This window comes from Miniopterus natalensis, chromosome X, assembly GCF_054644295.1.
Source record: "Miniopterus natalensis isolate mMinNat1 chromosome X, mMinNat1.hap1, whole genome shotgun sequence".
Lineage (NCBI taxonomy): Eukaryota > Metazoa > Chordata > Mammalia > Chiroptera > Miniopteridae > Miniopterus > Miniopterus natalensis.
The window spans coordinates 3,758,363-3,778,108 of record NC_142103.1 but is presented as its reverse complement, the minus strand read 5'-3'; the positions used below and the strand labels follow the sequence as shown (position 1 = coordinate 3,778,108).

At 40.4% G+C, this 19,746-nt stretch overlaps 1 long non-coding RNA gene across 1 annotated transcript; it reads left to right on the top strand.

Annotated features, from left to right (window-relative positions):
- The first annotated feature begins 10,660 nt into the window (after positions 1-10,660).
- On the top strand, positions 10,661-17,300 carry LOC107544481 (uncharacterized). Its single transcript, XR_015716462.1, has 3 exons — positions 10,661-12,990; positions 13,512-15,584; positions 15,681-17,300. It is a non-coding gene; the product is annotated as an uncharacterized LOC107544481 (long non-coding RNA).
- Positions 17,301-19,746: the final 2,446 nt, after the last annotated feature.

Genomic DNA, 19,746 nt, shown 5'->3' with positions numbered 1-19,746 from the left:
GCTAATTGGAATCAGATTGAAATGATCATGGAAATACTTGTAATCTGTAAAGGATGAAATAGATAAATATATATATTTTTTATTTCCCCACCCAGCATAGAGTTTGGGTGGCAATCACTCGCCTGGGGTCCTGGGGGCCTTAGCTGGGCTCAGTAATGAGGCTGCTCTGGCCTGTGACTGTAGAGCAGGCGTCCCAGGAGGTCCTGGAGCCAGAAAATTAGTGCTCCTGAAATCTCAAGAGCCTGACCAGCACATCTCAGTGCTGTCAAAAATGCTGAGGCAGGGCACTGGGAAATCACAGATATGCAGACAGGACTGGAGGCTTGAGGAGAGAGGAGAGGAAGTGCAGCTCGAAAACATCTTCCGAGTTCCCAGAGCAGAGTCACATGGGCTTTTTCTAGGGCACCTGCAGCTTCATCCAGTGTTGGGGAGGGAATTGTCAAGGGTGCCAGACACCTCTGATTGCCACAGAAGTTTTCTTATAGCCTAGAATGGAATTGTCTTCAGAGCTGCCATTATTTCACTAAGAAAAGGAAACTTTTGCCTCCATTGAAGAAACTCATTTCTTTGGATGTAAAAGAGAAAAGAGGCACAATGGAAATTCTGAAGAAGTCAGTGAATACCACGTGGCTTTTAAGTGTGCAAGAATGTCTGTCATTGATTTCCTGAGAGTCTTATTTAAACAATTGCAGGGTTTGCTGTAAGGCAATAGACAGAGGTGAAAGTAGCACTTCAATGAGGTCACAGAAAACGCCATTTGAAATATCTTGGTAATGTCCTCTGTCACTGATGAGACATGGTAACCAACAGTTTGCCTTCTTTCACATATCAGAGATCGCTGAAGACTTTATTTCTTGTATGTGACAGAAGTGAAGAGATGTGGTCTTTCAGGAATGAGTGTCCAGGAGAAGGCTTTTGGTTTCCTGTTTAAAATAAAACAGTATGTTTAATTGCATATTTCTGTTAGGAAATAGCAGGGTTACAGTGTTCTGTCAGAATGCAGGGGTGAAGTGGCTGGGATGTATTTGTGTTAGTGGAGGAGAGAGGGCCTCATCTCCCCCAGTTGCTAGTGGGGGTGGGTTTCTTGAGATATCCCGAGAAAAGGATTTCCTGAGACTTGCATGGAGGGTGCGGTACAGTAAAAAGCTTTATTTCTGTGGAATTACATCCCTGGGTTTCCAAAGTCCCATTTCCCTTTGTCCTGCCATAGATGAAGTGTAGCTGGGGCTTCAGTAGAGCTGGGATCAGAGCCAGTGCCCAGAGCTTCCTTTACGTTGGAGCCAGGTCCAGCCGAGCATCAGGCCAGCTTAATTTGTGTTTCCAGCTGCAGTTCATTAGTCCATTGTGTGTGGGGTCCACATGGCTGTGGGCCATATGTGTGCATGCAAGGAAACCAAGAGCAAGCCAAACACACAAGAGAGAGCAATAAGAGCAACAGGAGAGAACTCCTTTGTTCAGGAGATTATGCATTCCCAAATTCCCGTGTGCTTGCAGTGGCCACGCTCATTCTGGCAAACCATCTCTGTCCCCAGGTTTGACTGATGGGCACCTTCCCTTTGTCACCCTAACTTTACTGGGTATGTGACTATTTTTCCTTCGTTGTATCCCTTCCCCCAGTGTTTTGCAGGGAACAGGACAATGGTTCCCTGGGGAGTGCAAAGTTGCAGCTTCCTGGTAAAGCTGCCCAATTGACATGCCTATAATGTCTGGCTTCCCCCTTTGCTCCCTTTCTATTATTAATCACTAACTAATTACAACAGTATCACTTGCATTATTTTGATTTTTTGTGTGCCTGAGTTTGCGCACTAGGTTCATCCTGCAGCAAGGGCTGCGGACGTGGTAAACCAGTAGCAGAGAGCCAATGTCTGGTCTGCGATTGGTTCAGATCTGGGACTACCAGCTGCTTAGCAACTTGGCTTGGGAATGACAAGTCCAGTCCATGACAACCTATATCCGGATTGATTGGGCAACTGCCTTGGTACTAAAGCGGGTTTGAGCATACCACTGAGCATCTGCATTTTGAGAGGCTTTCATCACAAGGGAGCCTGCAAAGAGGAGCTGGCTATTGCACACAGAGGTCTGGGTGCAGGTGCAATGATGCCTGTGTGAGAGGATGAGGAGGGGGAGGGTCTGTTGGGGGGGCCTTGTGAACTGGCTGGATGGGGGCTCCCTGTATAGGTGCATCTGTAACTGCCTTAGGTGTAGCTTTGCTCAGGTTGGAATCAGAGTTTTTTAGAGCTACCTGCCTGAAATCCCTACTGTGTTCCCAGACCAACCAAGAGAGGCCACATTTGATGAATATTCTAGGGTCAGTGCACTGTATTCAGCCCTAAAGGAGAACTTTTTTTGGTCTTGTTTTGTTTTGTTTTGTTTCCAAAGAAGAACTTTGGCTCAGCCTCTTTAACGTGCTTGCCAGCGTTCCTGATCTGGAAGTGTAGGATCTCCTTGCTTTGTCTCCTCTCATTTCTTTAGGCTTTTCTCTCTTTCTTTGCCTGCCACCGCCTTTGCGAAATGTGCCCCTTCCTCAATTTGACTGCTCAAATTCATCCCATTCTTCAAGGCTCACCTCAAATATATTCCTGCCGTCCCTTCCACCATAAGCAAGAAACAAAATCTGCGGTGATCTCCAGTATTCCTAGCTCTGCATACTCAGTGGCAAGTCCTAACCATTTAATCAGCTCCAAGGTCAAGAGGAGAACAAGGCCCTAGACTTTCTTGTGGCAAAAGGCTTCTCTGTGTCCAACAACAGTCCTTCACTGTGTTCTTTTGCACCAACTACCGGGCACAGTCATTTGCTTCTATCTTCCCAATATGGCTCATAAAATAGTGCCAGATTAACTGGGCTCTGTGCAAGCCCCATAATGAAGATTCTCTTGCTTTCTCTATGCAAATGTTTCAAAATCTTGTAAATGTATCATCGATTGGGAAATCTGTCTTCCACGTTTTTGGAAAAATTCACTCCCAACTCCTATTAATTAATATACAATTGGACAAGCAAAACTGCATTACTTTTCTGGGTAAATGAGGATTTTCTGACCACTGCGTAATTAAAGCATAACACTGACAAGGCATAGGGAAGCCAACATTGAATGATGCAGAACTGTTTCTGGATAATTCCAACAGAAATCACTGAAGAGAATAATTAAAGGAACAAAAGGACCCAAACATATTGACCCCAGCTCTCTCTAGCACACAATTGCATATTAGGAAAGCACATGTTGATAGTTACTAAGCATCTTTTTTTTTTTTTTGAAAGACTTTTTAGTTACCACACACTCCTGAATATCAGGCAGATAGCTATTAGTGTTTAAGTGAACTTTACTCTTGTTTCCTTAAAAAACAAATGAGAGACTAAAGAGGTTTCTGTAACCAACCAGTGGCCTTTAACACCCCAGGTACCCTTTTGTTTAATACAAGTCTGTTAATGAGGATTCTGATCAGTGCTACCAGATGTGCGGATTGTTCCAGAAATCAATCACTCTATTCAACTGGGAACCACCTGAGTTAATTGGACCCTTTAGCCGCCTGATTTTTTGTGTGTCTGCTGAAACTGACAGTTGAGGAGACATCAAATAAGCTGTGCAAAGCCTGCATTAGAGAAAATACTTCTAGCCCTGCTTGTTCAGTACAGAATATATACTGTACATGTAAAATGTACACTAAATTTCCAAGACTTAGTACTGTACAGAAAAAATAATAAAATATTCTATTTTAAAATATTGATTACATGTTGAAATGATAATAGTTTGGGTATATTTGGCTATATAAAATGTTACAAAATTAATTTACCTGTTACTTTTCATTTTTTTCCATGTGTTATCCAAAAAATTTAAAATTATATCCATGACTTATATTAAATTTCTATTGGACTGTCTTGGTCTAGAGAGTTACTCCTACTGCATGTGATATCAGTTTCAGTTACTTAGAAACCTCCCAAGGCTGAAGCCATTGAACCTTGCGGGTCTGTCTTGGATGAACTTAAGAATCACACCAGGATCTTTTAAAAAATACTGATCCTTTCCTCCCTATGATTCTCATTCACCTGATTCAACTCATAGTGACCTTCTTTCTGAGCTTTGAATTTCTTCCATAAAGCCATAGGGTGTGATCATAAAAAAAATAAATAAATAAGACTCTGTTATGTGAAATACAGAAACGTGTGTAGCCCCAGCTTGAACAGCTGCAAGGGGATGCAGCACTGAAACAGACTTAGTTCAGACCCTCAACTAGTTCTTAAGAGCAAAAGGAGGGCCTTCTCCTTAGCTATTTGGTTGCCTAAAATCAATCAAACAGGAAAAAGGAACTGGAATTAATTCTGTCTTAGCTGCTGCTGCTTATTTGAGTTTCTGAGAGTCAGCTTATTACATTCCATCTGGCCTCCCAGGGAGGTACTTGGTATTGTTTAGTATGTTTTCAGAGAGAAAAATGGGGCTCAAAGACTGTGACTGTCTCCTTGGTTAACATAATTTCTTCTACCAAATATTTAGTTTTTTATTTAGTTTTAGTTTTTGTGGGGGGATTTTTTCAGACTCTTAAAGGGTTTAAGGAAGGAAGCATAGAAAAGGTAGTTTGATTGGAGTTGGACTGCCTGCTAGAATGAAGTAAGCAGCCATCGAGTTCATGTTGATTCCTAGTAGCATAAGGTGCATTTGCAGCCTGACCCTCAAATTCTGAGAGTCACCCTCTCTGATGTCTGTCATCCCTATGTGCTCACTAGATCCACAGTTACTTGTGCCTGGGCCTAGCATGGGCCTTAGCTACAGAAGAAGCTGCTCTTCCCCTGACAGAGCTATAGGTGCCTGCCCAACCTCTATGAATTACTAAGGTTGGAGTCCTGCTAATGAATTTTGAATAGGTTTGCAAAATAACTAAAACACCTAGGTTTTAAAATCAGACTAAATGGAATTGTATCCTGGTATACTGGGAAGTCACAGAGCTTCCTGGCTGTAGCAGTGCTTCAAAAATTTATACTGAGTTACTGTGATCTTGAACAGCCAAATTTGGTGCCACCTACAGTGGTGATAATATCTTGTCAAGGCAGGGGAACGTTAGTAAGAGAAAAGTTCCAGTAAATAGTCCTATGTGTCCACAGTGCCCTGAGGCTTTATCAATCCTCTGTTTAAGATTTTTGATTAAATACCACTTCCCCAAGTTAAAGATTAAATTAAAGGTGTCTATGTTGTCTGAGTTATTTTGGAGTGGCTCTGCCACTTACTATCTCTGTGACTTTGGACAAATGACTGCTCTAAGTTCCACTCGTAAAATAGGAATTACAATAGTACCTACCTTATATTCTTGTAAAGATTTAATGAGTTATTCCACATATCTTCAGAACCTTGCACAGTGACATGCCCAGAACAGCAGCAGATGAAAGTTTTCTTGAATGAATTCATAAATATTAATCTTGCAGTGCAAGTGCATGCTTACAGAAATGCCTTGTTTTTGGATCAATTTGAAAGTGCCAATGTTTAGTATGAAAGCTAATTGCTAAGGCTTAATTAATATTTCTATCAAATATTTAGACTTGGTATATCTCTATTTCCTTGGCATTTTCATAAAATATATGCTAGACATAGATGGAGAGCTAGAGAAATCATCTTCTACAAATTTGCTTTGAGTCTTACATTGGCCAGAGTACGCATTTTACATTGCAGAGATATTTTAGGGGGTCAAATGCTCTCAAGTGCAAAAGTGATAAGTACAGGTAATTTATAGCCAAATGTAAATAAATCCTACTAAATAAGGAGCTATTGAAATGGACAAGCATAGTTGCATTGGTAATTAGTAATTATATATCATTGAAACATATACATTTAAGTACTTGACTAAAAGAGTAGAATTCTTTGAACTGTGTGTATAACCTCTCCCTTCTGACGGCTGTCAGTCTTTGAGCTGAAATTTTAATATGAAAGTGTAGCTATTTGCAAGTAATACTAAAGTGTACCCGTTGGGGGCATATTCGCAAGAAAGAAGCACAGCCTGAGCACAATGATCTGCAGTGCTGTGGAAACTGTTTTTTCTGTCACAGACCCTTTGTGCATTTTTGGATACACTTGACAAGCACAACTGCATTCAGCAGGTGGCCCATGATTTAGTATATTCCCGTTGTGTGCCCAAGTGTAGATTCAGCAGATGGATGTCGTTGTAGACATGATTCTTTCTTATGGTTTGTCCTTGGTCATCACTAAGCACACAGGCTGTTACAGATCTTAGTAAATCCTGGATGAGCCCACAAATCTCCCTTCTCAAATGAGCTTCAACACAGGGAGCTAAAAGTCCCCTTTGCAGATTCACAACAATCCCTGTAAGTTCCTGAGACACAGGGAAATTAAAATGGATCTCTTTGAGACCTCTGTGTCTTACACTCTCAAAGCTCTATGCAAATATCATTTTATCGGCCTAAAAGTAATGGAATCATATTGCATTGGAAAAATGTTGTTATCATATGCCTTAATCAAAAAAGGATTTAAAACTGGCTGGTGACAGGTACTCTGCCAGTAATCAAACAGTCCTCCAAGGATTAAGCCTTAAGTGTCTTCTGCCCAATTTATGCACTTTCTGTCAGAAAATAGGTCTTAATTCATACCCTGTTTTTAATAAACATTAATTAAATATATACCAAGAAAAAATTATGTTTGTCTCCTCATAATTTTTTTCTTGAGAAGGGATATTTTGGATGGCTTATAATTGTTTAAAAAGAGTATCCTTGGATGTTTCCTAAAATAAATGTACTTGTGGGAAACAGAGGCTTTCAAATCGTTCATAGAGTAGAGCTAGAAATGTAGAAAGGAGGGAATATAAGTTCAGAGGGGTTAAGTTCCACAAACAGAACATGGCATTTGGGTTTGATCCCACCTGTATGACCTTGAATAAGCCTGTGTTCAGACTCAGTTTCTTCACCTGAAAAATACAGCACAGACGATTTGCTCATAATACAGCATTGTGCTGAGGGAGGAGTAATTAAAATACTATATGAGAAAATGCTTTGTAAATGGCGAAGGGATATTCAAGTGTAAGGAATTGCTATGGTTATCATCACCATTCAGGATTCTCCAGCCTATAACTAGTCAGTTTGTCTGAATAAATAAGTAAATACATGCATACATAAAGCACTTCTATCTCCCCCCACTAGGTGGCAGGCTAGTCACTTGATAAAGTACTGACAGTGTCAGGGATCTAACACCAGAGCAATGTTCCAGTCTGTGAGGCAGTGCAGCAAGGGACAAGGGGGTGAATAAGAAACTGGGAAAAACAGAGACATCCTGAAATATTCAAATAAATCTCAAACACCATTGTTTTTCAGTTTACCGAGATTTTTGTATCTATGTGAATATGGTCTCTTTTTTTTTTTTTGACAATAAAGGTCAGCCAAGCAATTTCTGCAAATAATGAAAATGTTCAGCTCACTTAGAGTTATAGCTAACAGACTGCATGATTATTTATACCACTCGACAGGTAATGTTTTCATATACATCAGGGGCCAACAAACTGCTTTCATAGAGGGCCAGAGAGTAAACATTTCCAGCTTTGCGGGCTGATCTCTGTTGCATTGGCTTAACTTGACATTAAGCAAGTGAGTGGGCATGTGGCTGGGTTACAATAAGACTTTGTGGACACTGAAATTTGAAATTCATATAACTGACTTGCCACAAAATATTGTTCTTTTGATTCTATTTGACCATTTAAACATGTAAAAACCATTCCTAGCTCAAAGACCATACAAAAAATGGCCACAGAACTGATTTGGCCCTCAGGGGGTATTGTGCAGATCCCTGCATTAAAAGCCTTACTAATATTAACTATCAGATTGACAATGTTCTCTGTTAGTATAAATGTTTTTTTATTGCTTTCATAATTAATATTTCAATGTGTCTGTTATTTTACATATATAAACTATTCAGAATCCTTGTGATAGTTTTGCCCACCTCTTAATATAAACTTGTGTCTTGTTTGTTGGCCTATAAACAAAGAATTCAAGTAATTTTTGCATTGTTCCTAGTTGCCAGAAAAAAAAAAAGACACTGAGTTAAATTTGAATTTTAACTAAAGAATTTTTAAAGTATATATAGCATAGGACATATTTATATTACAAAGGTATTCCTCATTTATCTGGAATTCAGTTTTAATTGCATGATGTATGTTTTTATTTGCCAAATGTGGCATTTGTTCTTGTACTTCAAGACTGCCTGTTACTCATTTACTAAGCACTTAAAGATAACCAGAGATCTGCAGACAGGGCTCCTGAAGCAAAATATGCGCTTAGAGGTTTGGGGGAAATATGCATTTGTAGGTCCTGGTTGCTTTCAGTGCCCGTCACACGTTCAAACAAGTGTGTGGCATAAACAGCCATGTTTCACATCCATTTTCCAGGGGTATTTTCCTGAGCTGTGGCTCTCACTTGGACAAGCCATATTTAAGTTGTTTTGTAAGCAGCCCAAAGCAACCTGTAGACCGGGACTTGGAAACAGCCTCCGAGAAATGTGAGGTATTTTGAAGGGGTTTAGTGGGAACAACAAATTCAATCCTCACCGCACCCCTCACCTCGGGGCCCCAAGAGGGTGTGCTATGGGGTCCCCCCGTTTGCAGGCCGATTCCTACCGCAAAGCCCCGGCTCTCTAGGCCCCCTGCAGACCCCTGATGGGGATTTCAGGGGCGCGCAGGCTTCTTTGTGTGCGTGCTTGTTGGGGTGCGCTACTGGCACTGGACGTTGACACAGATCTCATTTGCTCGGTGAACTTTCCCGCAAGACAAGGCGTGCCAAATCCTCCCCCCGGCTGATGTGCGTTCCGGCTTTAAAGCTGAGCGACTGTCCCCCCGACCGAGTGACCAACGGCGCCTGGCGGAGTCTCTTACCGCTTTCGCCTGGACGTGGTTAATCGGAAGAGCCTCTAGGCCGCGCTGCCGGGACCGAGTGGGGCGGGGGCCGGGGGGCTGCGGGGTGCAACTGAGGAAGTGTCCCCACAGCCGCTCGGAAGTGACAGCGGCGCAGGGAGTGGGCCGCGGCGAACAATGGGCCGCGCTGGCGGTGGGCGGGCGCGGGGCAGGTCTGCGGAGCCGCGGGGGGCGCGCGGGGGGCGCGCGGGGGGCGCGCCGCGGGCACCCGCCGCCTCCTCCGGCCCGCGGGGAGCACACTGCGCCTCGGCGGCGGGCACAGGAGATTGCGGGGCCTGGAGCAGCCAGAAGCAGGTAAGCAGACGTCCTGTTTGTATCCCGCTTGAACCCAGCCGGTTTCCTGGTCCACCAGCCTCTGCTCCCAGGCAGCCCGGCAGCGGGAGCGCGACTCCCTACCCTCAGCCTCCCGGTCCTGCGAAGGCCCATTTTGAGGCACACACCCCCCCTGCGCCTTTTCGGGGTGCCTTTTACTCTTCTATCTGCAAAATCATGCCCATCGCCCTCACTCAAATCATCAGGGCCGGGACAAGGGTACATCTAGTGAGGCACTGGCCTCGGGAGCAAAACTTAAGGGAGCACCAAGATATTCAGTAATCGATAAAATTTTTAAATGAGATAGCTCGGAAATTCAAAGTTAATGCAAAAACTTCCATGGTGAACAAAATATGAAAATGTTAAAGACATGATCCGACCCACAGCTTGATCACCTCGCAAATCAACTGTGAAGTGATGACCTCCTCTCTCCGCGGCCCCAAGCTACCTGTTATTTGGCCTTCCGTGGCAATGAGCTGGGTTTGCCTTGGATGCATGACTCCGCGGCTATGCGAGTCTGCAAAGGGGACTTTACCACCTGCGCCTCAGTGAACACAGCCCACGGCTTTGCTCATGGAGGCCCTAAGGACGTTATAGATTTTGCAGGTGACCGAAGGTAAGAATTCATCCCAGGGCCCCAGGTTGTAAAGCTAGGCATTGCAGTCACCAAAACCTCACCGAAGCAAGGCACAGGAGAAAGCTGTGGTCTCTTAATTAGCGCTTATTCAGAAGTGGGTTGAATAAAGATGCTTTAAAGTAACCACAAAAGCAAGGAAGGGCCTTTGAAATTGTTTTTGCAGAAAGAGGGGTTCCTGTGCACTTGGGAACTCCCATTCTTCTGTAGCCCGCCATGAGCATTTCTTGGAATTGCAATCCAGTCTGAATTTAAAATAACGCTAGCACCTTTGATGAGGATCACACTCCTCAATTTACAGCGCATCTCCCCCTATCGTACTTCATTTAACTCCCAGCGGGAGGCCACTGCGCTTGGCGCCGGCTAAAAGCTGCTTTCAGTTGTCATCACGAGGAGCCATTGTATGCTGAATGCTATTGTTTGCTACCCTTAAGGTTAAGAGAGAGCAAATGACATCTAGCTCCTGGCTTAGGCGATGGCCTGATTGTAGTTCAAGTTGGGACCTGGCCAGCCTAGGTCTTTGATTTCTGGATTCCTTAAAGTGTTGCCTAACTAAATGCTTCATTTTGTCTTACACAGGCTACTGAAAATGAGAAAAGAGAAAGAGTAAATGCAGATCAGGAAACTATTGTTACAATTAATGTCCCTTTTAAAATCTTTGGAAGCTTTGGGGGGTAGCCAGCCCCTCAAAAGATAAGGGGAAAATGGCATTTGTCAAAACACTTGCCCAATTCCTGGCCTGATAAGATGAATTTGATTCCCTGGAGGAGCGATGAAGTCAACATTATGGTTAACGTGATAGAGGAAGAAATTGGGGGAGCGCGGACATTGCACGCCCGTCAGGAGGGGTGCATTTCAGACGAGCTTGGCTTTTGCGTTCCTTCCGTCTGGGGATTAGCTGTTTCGTGCTGTTGCCAGCAGAGGGCACTGTTGCAGCGTAGACTCCGTTTTGACTTCTTAGGGGGAGAATTTGCAGAGCTGTAAAAATACATGGATCCAGTAAGAAATATGCACAATTTCCTATGGAATTTGTGAAAAATAGATTATTATAAATAATTTTTGAATGTCTATTTGATTAGTGACCCATCGAACCATAGAAGGAAATGAAGATGTTTCATGACTGTCTTTGTTACCAAAAATTAAATTGCAAGAACAAAAGAGCAATGTGATAATATCAGCATGATATCCCTAAATTACTCAGGACACAAATAGTTAGGACTTTTCCCCTTAGGAATGTTTGTGTCGAGACCTAGTAACAAGGAATACACTTGATTTATCCTAAATACCTGCTTTTTTATTCATTACAAACATAAACACTTCCATTAATATCAAGACATTTAAACATAACTCCATCTCACCAAAGAAATCCAGCATCTGAGGCCCTCTATGATTTGTCTCAACAGACAAAAAACTCAATCCTGTTTGTACGCACAAATCCTCACAGGGTTTAGCATTAAAAAACAAAAAACAACCTCACCTTTTTCTTGATTGAAATGCTGGCAGAAAAACATCTTGAGGGCCTCCTGCCTTTGTACACTTGAGCAGTGTTAGCCACAACTCATGACCGCGGAGCTCCACCAGCTAGGCTTTGTTTCTCATTGGAGAGGATGCCGGGCATCTTAGACCCGCAAGGACTGGAAGAGCGATGTTATACTCTCAACCCAGTAGGTAAATGCATTTTGGAAAACCACCTTGAAAAGAGGTGCACTTAATTAGACTGTTATTTCTTATCCTAGCAGCTGCAAGTTTCTCTAGTTGCAGAACTGAAAGGTAACATAGGAAGTCTATTTCAGAGATTTTATTCTTTATACTAACTTGGCTCCAGAATCTTACAAAAGTGACACATTCTTAGCAAGGTCAGAGAACACAGGACGAAACTCTGACCCAAAGTGAATGTTATGGGTGGAAGTATATTCTATCATTTCAAATTCTGTTTAGTGAAGTTTCACCCACAATTATCAGTTTTTATGCTCTTGTTCGCTCCTTATTTCTTTCATAAATTTCCATCTCCTGTATGGTATAGAAAATAGTTACTAGCATTATGAGGTTGAACTGTCTCCAGGTTCAAATAATCTGGTTTCAGGTAAAGTTGCTATAAATATTTTGTTCAAATTTGGTAGAGAAAAAGAAAACTTGGAAATTGAGTCTCTTACCTTTAAAATGGTATTGGAATTTAGGCTTCATAATGTTTTAGTATTCTATTGAGTTAAAGCTAGGAAAATATTTCTTTTAAAATTATTTCCCTCCAATGATCAGCTTTTATTTAGTTGTAACTCTTCACCTTGTATTTAACCTGAAAAGGCAGTGATACATATGTGATAGGGCCTAAAATGTAGCCATGAAACATGAGATTATTCCTTCATGCACTCATGTATGCACACACACAATTTTTTTTTTTTTGAGAATGTTCAAACCTACAGAGAAATAGAAAGAATAGTGCAATGAATGCTCACCCACAAACCACCTGAATTTAACAATTGTTAACATTTTTTCATAAAATAAATTATTCATTACATAATTATGTGTATTTGCTTCAGCTTTCCCTCCAAAAAGTGAATATTTGCCTATCTATATTACCACAGTTTGAGTATTATCTCTAATAGAGTCAACAGTAATCATCTAATCTCATCTAACAGCCAACTCATTTTCACTTTCTTCTTTCAGTTGTGCCAAACTGTGACTATTTATTAGTTATTAGTGAAATCATTATCATAAGATCAGAGACATGAGAACATGGTACAATCACTTACTTGATATAAGTCAGGAATATAGATTGGTAGCAGAACATAATTTAAGCCAGAAAATGTGTAGTAATTATTTATTCATTTGGAAACACTTCTCTCCCCAGGTTACACTGGCTCCTGGAGAAATTGAGTGATCAACCAGAATCAACTTGAGCCCCCAATCTGGTCATCATAGGGCTCTGACGCCACCATAACTTCTGTGTCTCTAGTGCAGAGGGGAAAATACCATCGAGAGAGGCCTTCAGACACTCCTATAGATGGATAGTCAGTTATTCCCACACCATTTATTGAGTAGTCCATTCTTTCCTCAATACCTTGAAATCATACCACAGAACTATAAAAATAATGAATGAAAATAGGTGGACATAATTTTGTCATGTTAAGGAGGGGAAAGATTTTCAAAGCAAGGTATGAAACATTTGACTACATAAATATTTGAAACCTTTTATGGCAAAAGACAAAATAAATAAAATTAAAACGTAAATGACAGGCTTGGAGAAAATGTTTGCAAGAGAGAATGAAAAAGAAGAGTTCCCTAATATGCTGATAGTGTCCATAAATCAGTAAGAAAAAAATTTAAAAGGGGGCAAAAGACATGAACGGGCAGCTTAAAGATGAAGAAATGGAAATGGTTCACCATATGGAAGCATGATTAAAGAAATGAAAATTAAAACAAAAATGAGCTACCTTGTTATTTACCTTCTGCTTGGCACAGATCACAACGGTTGATAATATTTGTGTGGGCGAGCATATGGGGGAAAAGGGCTCTCGTCACTGTCAGTGAGCATGAAAATTGGCTCAGCCTTTGCAAGGTCGATTTGGCCTGTATTATTAGCCCATATTTCTGTAGCCTCTCTAGCTTATAATCTACTTATGCAGACTGCCTGTTTCTGACTTAATTTCCTATTTTTGTGTCTGCTTCCTTCTAGATGGTGATATTTGTGCTTCTCATCTCAGCCTGGTCGCCTGACCTTGACTCCAGAATTCTGTGATCCCTCCACAACTGCAAGTCATTCTCATACAAAACTTGAGTTTACCTAGTCTGCACCTTTGAGAGTTTGGGAACAATATGCAAGTTCAAGTCGCCATCATGTTGTCTTGCTGAATATCTCATGTAACAAGATCAATATTTTTGTTTCTTGCTTCTACCCTTGTTCTTCTGTCTGTTGCCCCCTCTACAGCTGTCAGTCACACACGTGGAGTCTTGCAAAAGCTGTTTTCCCTTTTTATATGTCCTGTGAATGTTGTCATTTGCTTCTCGTATATTACAAATTAGTGTTGTGTACCACTTAGTGATATAAAGCATTCAATAATTGTAAATTTGCATAAGTTTGGGTAAGAATAGCATCCAATCAAAAGGCAAAAAGGTAGATGATAGAAACAGATTCGAGACAAGTGAAGAGGGCAGGAAAGGTGATGTCTATTGCAAAAAAAAAATGAGAGTTTTTGAAATGCTTGATAACAGTGGAACCAAGACCTCTGTAGGGCATATTTTTTTGGTGTTAGTGAATCTACAATTCATACAAGGAAGAAAAATGAGAAAGCTGTTAGGGCTAGTGAGTTGAAGGGCACACAGAAATAATTAAAAAAATCACACATAACTCAAAATGCCAAAATAGAGAAAATGGAAAGAGACTTGTATTTCTAGCTTCTAAAATAGAGAAGGCTGAACAGGCCTCTTTCTGTATATATAATCCACCAGCAGGCATCACAAAAATGCAAGTTTAAGTTTCAGTCTGGATGAAAAGTTATAATATTCATCATGAATAATGGGTGGTTGAGTAGGTTTAAGAAATGCTATGGTCTGTATGAAAAAAAAAATGGCTAGCAGAGGAAGGAGATCATGAAGCTGCTGCAGAGTATCCTGAATCCCTGGAGAAACTGAGGCTATTTGCCTGAAAAGGCATCCAGTATGAGTGTATTACAGGTGGCCCCCATTTGTAACAGTTTTAATGTGTTCCAGCATGGCCGGGCTTCAGCCGTGGGCTAAGCCACGTCCCAGCCATGTGCATTTGTTTACTCTCAGTGACTGGTAAATACACACATTTACTAGACCTATTCAGTATAAATTTAAAATTACAGTAATACATATAGAAAACTTTTCTGTGAAATTAAACTTTTCATACACACTTAATTTTAAATATACAAACGTGTCTACCTAAGTAAAAACAGGTAAACTAAGTAATTTGTCAATTTTCTAACATATGCATTCAGAAAACCTACTTTATTACATAAAGGACTTTTGGCTTTAACGGGCACACCCTTGCCCAAATTAGTCCATTATATCAAGGTTTTACTGTACTGGTTTTAAAGTGTTTTGTTCCTGAGGTTAAACAATATTTATACCAAAAAAATCTTGAATTCAAAGTGTTGCTGATTCTGGACGTTGCTTCCACTGACAAAAGTGCAATAGTAAGTGCTGATCCTTGTGTTAAAGTCATCTCCATCTCCCCCAGTGCAACAGGACTCCTTCAACCCATGCATCTGGGAGAGCTAAAAATGTTTCTGATATACTGTACTCGGGATATGTCTGACTGCCTTGCAGACCTTATGAGAGAGACACCAGAACTTCCTGTGAAAGAAGCTTGGCAAAATTTCTCCATTTGTAACGCTTTAATGATAGAAGAACCAGCGAGAGAAATAAAATGATCAACCCCTAATGGAGCTTGGCAGAAACTTTGGAATGAGGTTGTAACTGATTCTGAAAGTTTCCTTCCAGTGGTAGAAGAAATTGAAAATATTTTAGCATCTGCAAAACCTTTAGGTGGTGAAAAGTTTGAAGACATTGAATTAAGTGTCATTGCCCAACTGTTAGAGTCCCACCCTCAGAAGATAGTTGAGAAATATTTCAGAGATGTGATCACACTGAAAGTTGATAAAAGAGGTAAGCAAAAGTTATCATGCAAAACTGGAAGAACATTGAAGTAACCACTCTGTAAATCAAAATGCCGTGATGATTCATAAGAAAGAGATCCTACGGTGGAATATTTGCTGACCTTCAGGTAAGGCTTAAATAATTACCCATAACCCTGTAAAGCAGTCATATGAAACTTTCAAACAAATGTCAATAAGTCTTTTCTCTCTGCTTGCTTCAACAGGGAGAAGAGGCTGGACTCTCTGGCCGTGTCATACAAACCCATTCTGCAAGCAGCAGGCAGAAAAGCTGTGCACAGATAGCTGACCTTTGGGGTTCAGACTCCGACCAGGCCTGGTGGGGTGGCGATCCGTGTGCCAGAGGATGAAAGTGGAGCAGAAGGCAGAGCTTGCTTATCTCCAGACAAAATCCAATTTTCTCAGTTTTTTTCCTATCACTACTGTGATGACCAGCATTTTCACGGATGCGTGATTGTCCTCACCTTGAGATCAGAAGGAAATAGAAATTAATTGCCTAATAATCACTATTGCTAATGTAAATTTAGTAAAATGCCATCAAGATTCACTTTTACCTAGTGTTTTATTTCTGTGAACAAACCAATTTTCTGAGCTTTGATAATACTCCTTTCCCTGCCCCAATTTTCCCCCCAAAGCTCATAAATTCCTCCAACACAAATTCCCCTTCAATGAGGGTTTTAGGAGTCGATTCCAATACCTAGGGAGGGGGTTACTCTATTTGGCTGGACAATTTGATTTTGTACTCTTGATCCTGAAATTTATTTTAGTTCTCTTTAAGCCCAACTATCTCAATAGAAAGTATCGAAACCTTTTCCTTTTAACTAGTTTGATATAAATTAATTTGTTTTTCAGCAACTGTATAAGGTTGATCCGGAAAGGCAGTATATTTAAAATGGATTCCTGGATTGGCTTTGGTGCCTAATTGGGGAGGAGATGTGGCTCGAGTTTATTGCCAACAATCTCTCTTCTCACATCTCATCTTCTCAGTGATTTGAACAGTTAAATATCCTCCAAAAAAGATATTGATGCTTCCTCTTCCCTAAAGGTGGTGGAAATCCAATACCCCCCTGCCCCCTTCCCCGACGTGGAGTCTGAATTATAGGCGGCCTATATCTGAGTTTGCAGTGATCAGGGGAAAGGGGGAAAATGTGAACGTTAAAAGGGCTCGCTTACCTGGTTACAGCTGGATGGCGGCCATTCCTCAAAAGAGAAAGATGAGAGTAGAAAACCCATTATAATGTTCTTTGGAGCTAGTGACTTGTCACAGTGCTGAGAAGCTTACATTCTGCTCTAAGCCACAGTGATTCTCAACACTAACTGCACATAAAAACCACGACAGGGAGCTTTGGAAAAAATACAGGTTTCTGGGTCCTGCCTCTAGGTATGCTGAATCATGAATGGGGACAGCATCTGTATATTTTGAAAGTTTCTCAAGTGATTTTTTTAATGTAGTCATGATGGCAAGCCACTGCTCTAAATCTAAACAAAATTATTATATAAAATATAATACAAATGGTATGGACCCGGGAGCTAGGAAACCTTGATTTCAAGTTTCTGCTCTACCGCTAGGTCAATGGATGGTCTTAGTCAAATCACACTCCTCTTGCCTTATCTGTCAGATGAGAGAATAGGACCACTTGGTCTCTAAAGCCCATTCATTGAAATTGCTGCCTTGGCAATTTTTTTCTCTTAATTTGACCAGAATTAGAGAAATCAAATTTTAAATTAAACCAGAAACTGTGAATATAGAATAATGCAGTGGGCCCTGGTGGCGTGGCTCAGTGGTTGGAGCGTCAGCCGTAGACCAAAGGGTCTTGGGTTCGATTTCTGGTCAAGGGCACGTACCTGGGTTGTGCCTGGGTTACAGGCTGGATCCCCGGCCTCGGTTGGGGTGCATGCAGGAGGCAACCAATCAATGTCTCCCTCTCACATCGATGTTTCTCTCTTTCTCTCCCTCTTCTACTCTCTCTGAAAAGCAATGGAAAAAATATCTTCTGGTGAGGATTAAAAATAATCTAAGAAGTCTACTTAGCGGGGGTCTACTTAGAGGGTAAATGATAGACCATTTTAATATGATTAAATTGAATATGTCAGCAGAACTTACAGGAGGATGTGAAAGTTGGGATAGACTATGTGGTAGAAATGGAAGTTAGTGATGACAACGCTGCCATGGAAACAGGTTTTTCTTTTTTTAAAGTTGAGAATAGTCCTCAAAATTGAAAAGTTAAAATTTCTTCTATTATATTTTACATACAGTTTGAGAGGAAAGAATCTGTTGTTAAATGGTTCAGGTAAAATTTTGTGTTCAATATTATGAAGTACATGGCATTTTCCTCCTTTCCACACATATTTAACAACTGGCAGAAAGACAAAGTGGGCGGGGAGGGAGAAAGGGCAGTCCAAGTTGCTGAAATTTGTAGAAAATATTAGAAAACTGGCATTACATTTTAAAAGAGTCTTTTTGTTTGTTTAAAATCTCTTAAATTCAAAATGTAGAGAAAGCTCTTTAAACTGGACTTTGGATTACATAGCTCCCACCACCTGAATGCTAATAAAGGGCTTTTACAGTGTATATAGTCTAAAAGAGTGTGTGAATTATGTTTGTGTTGTGAAATACATTGATCACTGAACTTTACATAGTACTATTACCTTTTAATAGCCTTTGAAATCAGTGTGTTCTGGTTGTTTATCTAAGAATTCAGAAATATGATGTGCTATGAGCAAAGTGTGTATGTATTTGGAAACCATAAAATCAAAGAGAAACTAGATGAAAGGATAGTGTATTTCATTAGCATGAACAACAAATACTAAGGAATTAAATATGAGCCTGGTAGGCTTGAGACATCACACTTCATCTTTCTGGCATTATAACATATAGCCTAAGATATAATTAACCCATCGTAACAAACACCTAACGTTGGCTCTTGATTAATTGGCAGTGGTATGATGGGTGCAATAAAGAGAAGAACATGGCTGGCTTCTTGTGTGCCCTGGGCTAGGACTCTCTCTTTTGGGGGGGGGTGCTTAGTCCTGGTAGGATAACTCTTGGGGCATGAGAAGCCAGCACGAGACCTAAGGCTTTGGAATCAGAAAGACTTGTTTTCAATGCTGTCCTTGCCGATTGATTACTAGCTTTGTGACTGTGAGCATGTTTTTTTAACCATTTTAGACATGGGTTTCTAATCTGTAAAACAGGGTAAAAAATACCTGCATTATAGGCTTGCTATGAGATTATATGAAATGCTTAGTACAGTGCCTGGCATATAGTAAGTACTCAATAAATTGTTGCTGTTATTATTATTATAACAAATGAGCGTTATAGAACTACATGATAGTTTATTCCTGTCTTTGAAAAATTTTAATATTTTGATATTTTATCAAATTTGCCTCAAAATAAGGTATGCATGATGGTTTTAAGAAGAGATAAGGAATAAAAAAATGATTTTAATAGTTGTCTTTGTTTGCTTCTGAGAGATACCTAAAATAATAACTCCTTTGTCTTTATGTTACTCTTTGACCTGTGGTGATTCCATATGCTGTATTTATAATGTGGTTGTCATTGCATGATACTTATTTATCTAGAGAGTAAAGGTAACTACTGTTTTCACATCTAGGGGATTCCTATTCTCTAGAAAATAATCCATCAACTTGGTTCCACTTTTAAGATAATTAAGTCACTTTTGTGTTGATAGGAGCTAAAGGTAAAACTATGTAAGACCTACGTTGCTTAAACCACAAGTTATTAGCTAAGCTGCTTTTGAGAGAATTGTATGTCTAAATAATCTCCCTAGAGGAAAATCCCTCATAACTATCTTCTGAACTTCTTTGTATTTTGTGTATTCTGTGGTGGCATCCAAGAAATTTAAAATGGTGGTATTCAGAATGCAGAGCATTCACTGTAACTCTAATGCTGTGTCGGCTGAACCACAGAACTGTCACTGCCTTACTTAATCCAAGCCCTTGCTATCACTTAACCTGGATGATTGAAGTAGCCTCATAACTCACATCCCAAGCCTTTAAGTGTTTTAACTAGGAGCCTTTTCTGTTCTAGTATATATATCTAATAGTCTTTGGTATTTAGCAACTTGCTAATTTACTAGCTTCCCTTGTGCACTATTCTGATTCTGTTTTCCTTGTTCAAAAATCTTCAGTGGCTGCCCATTGTCTATACAGTGGTGGGCAAAAGTAAGTTTACAGTTATTTGTATGGAAAAAGACATGAAGATTAATTAAATAATAATATAAGAATAAACTCTGTGTTTTGCATACTCAC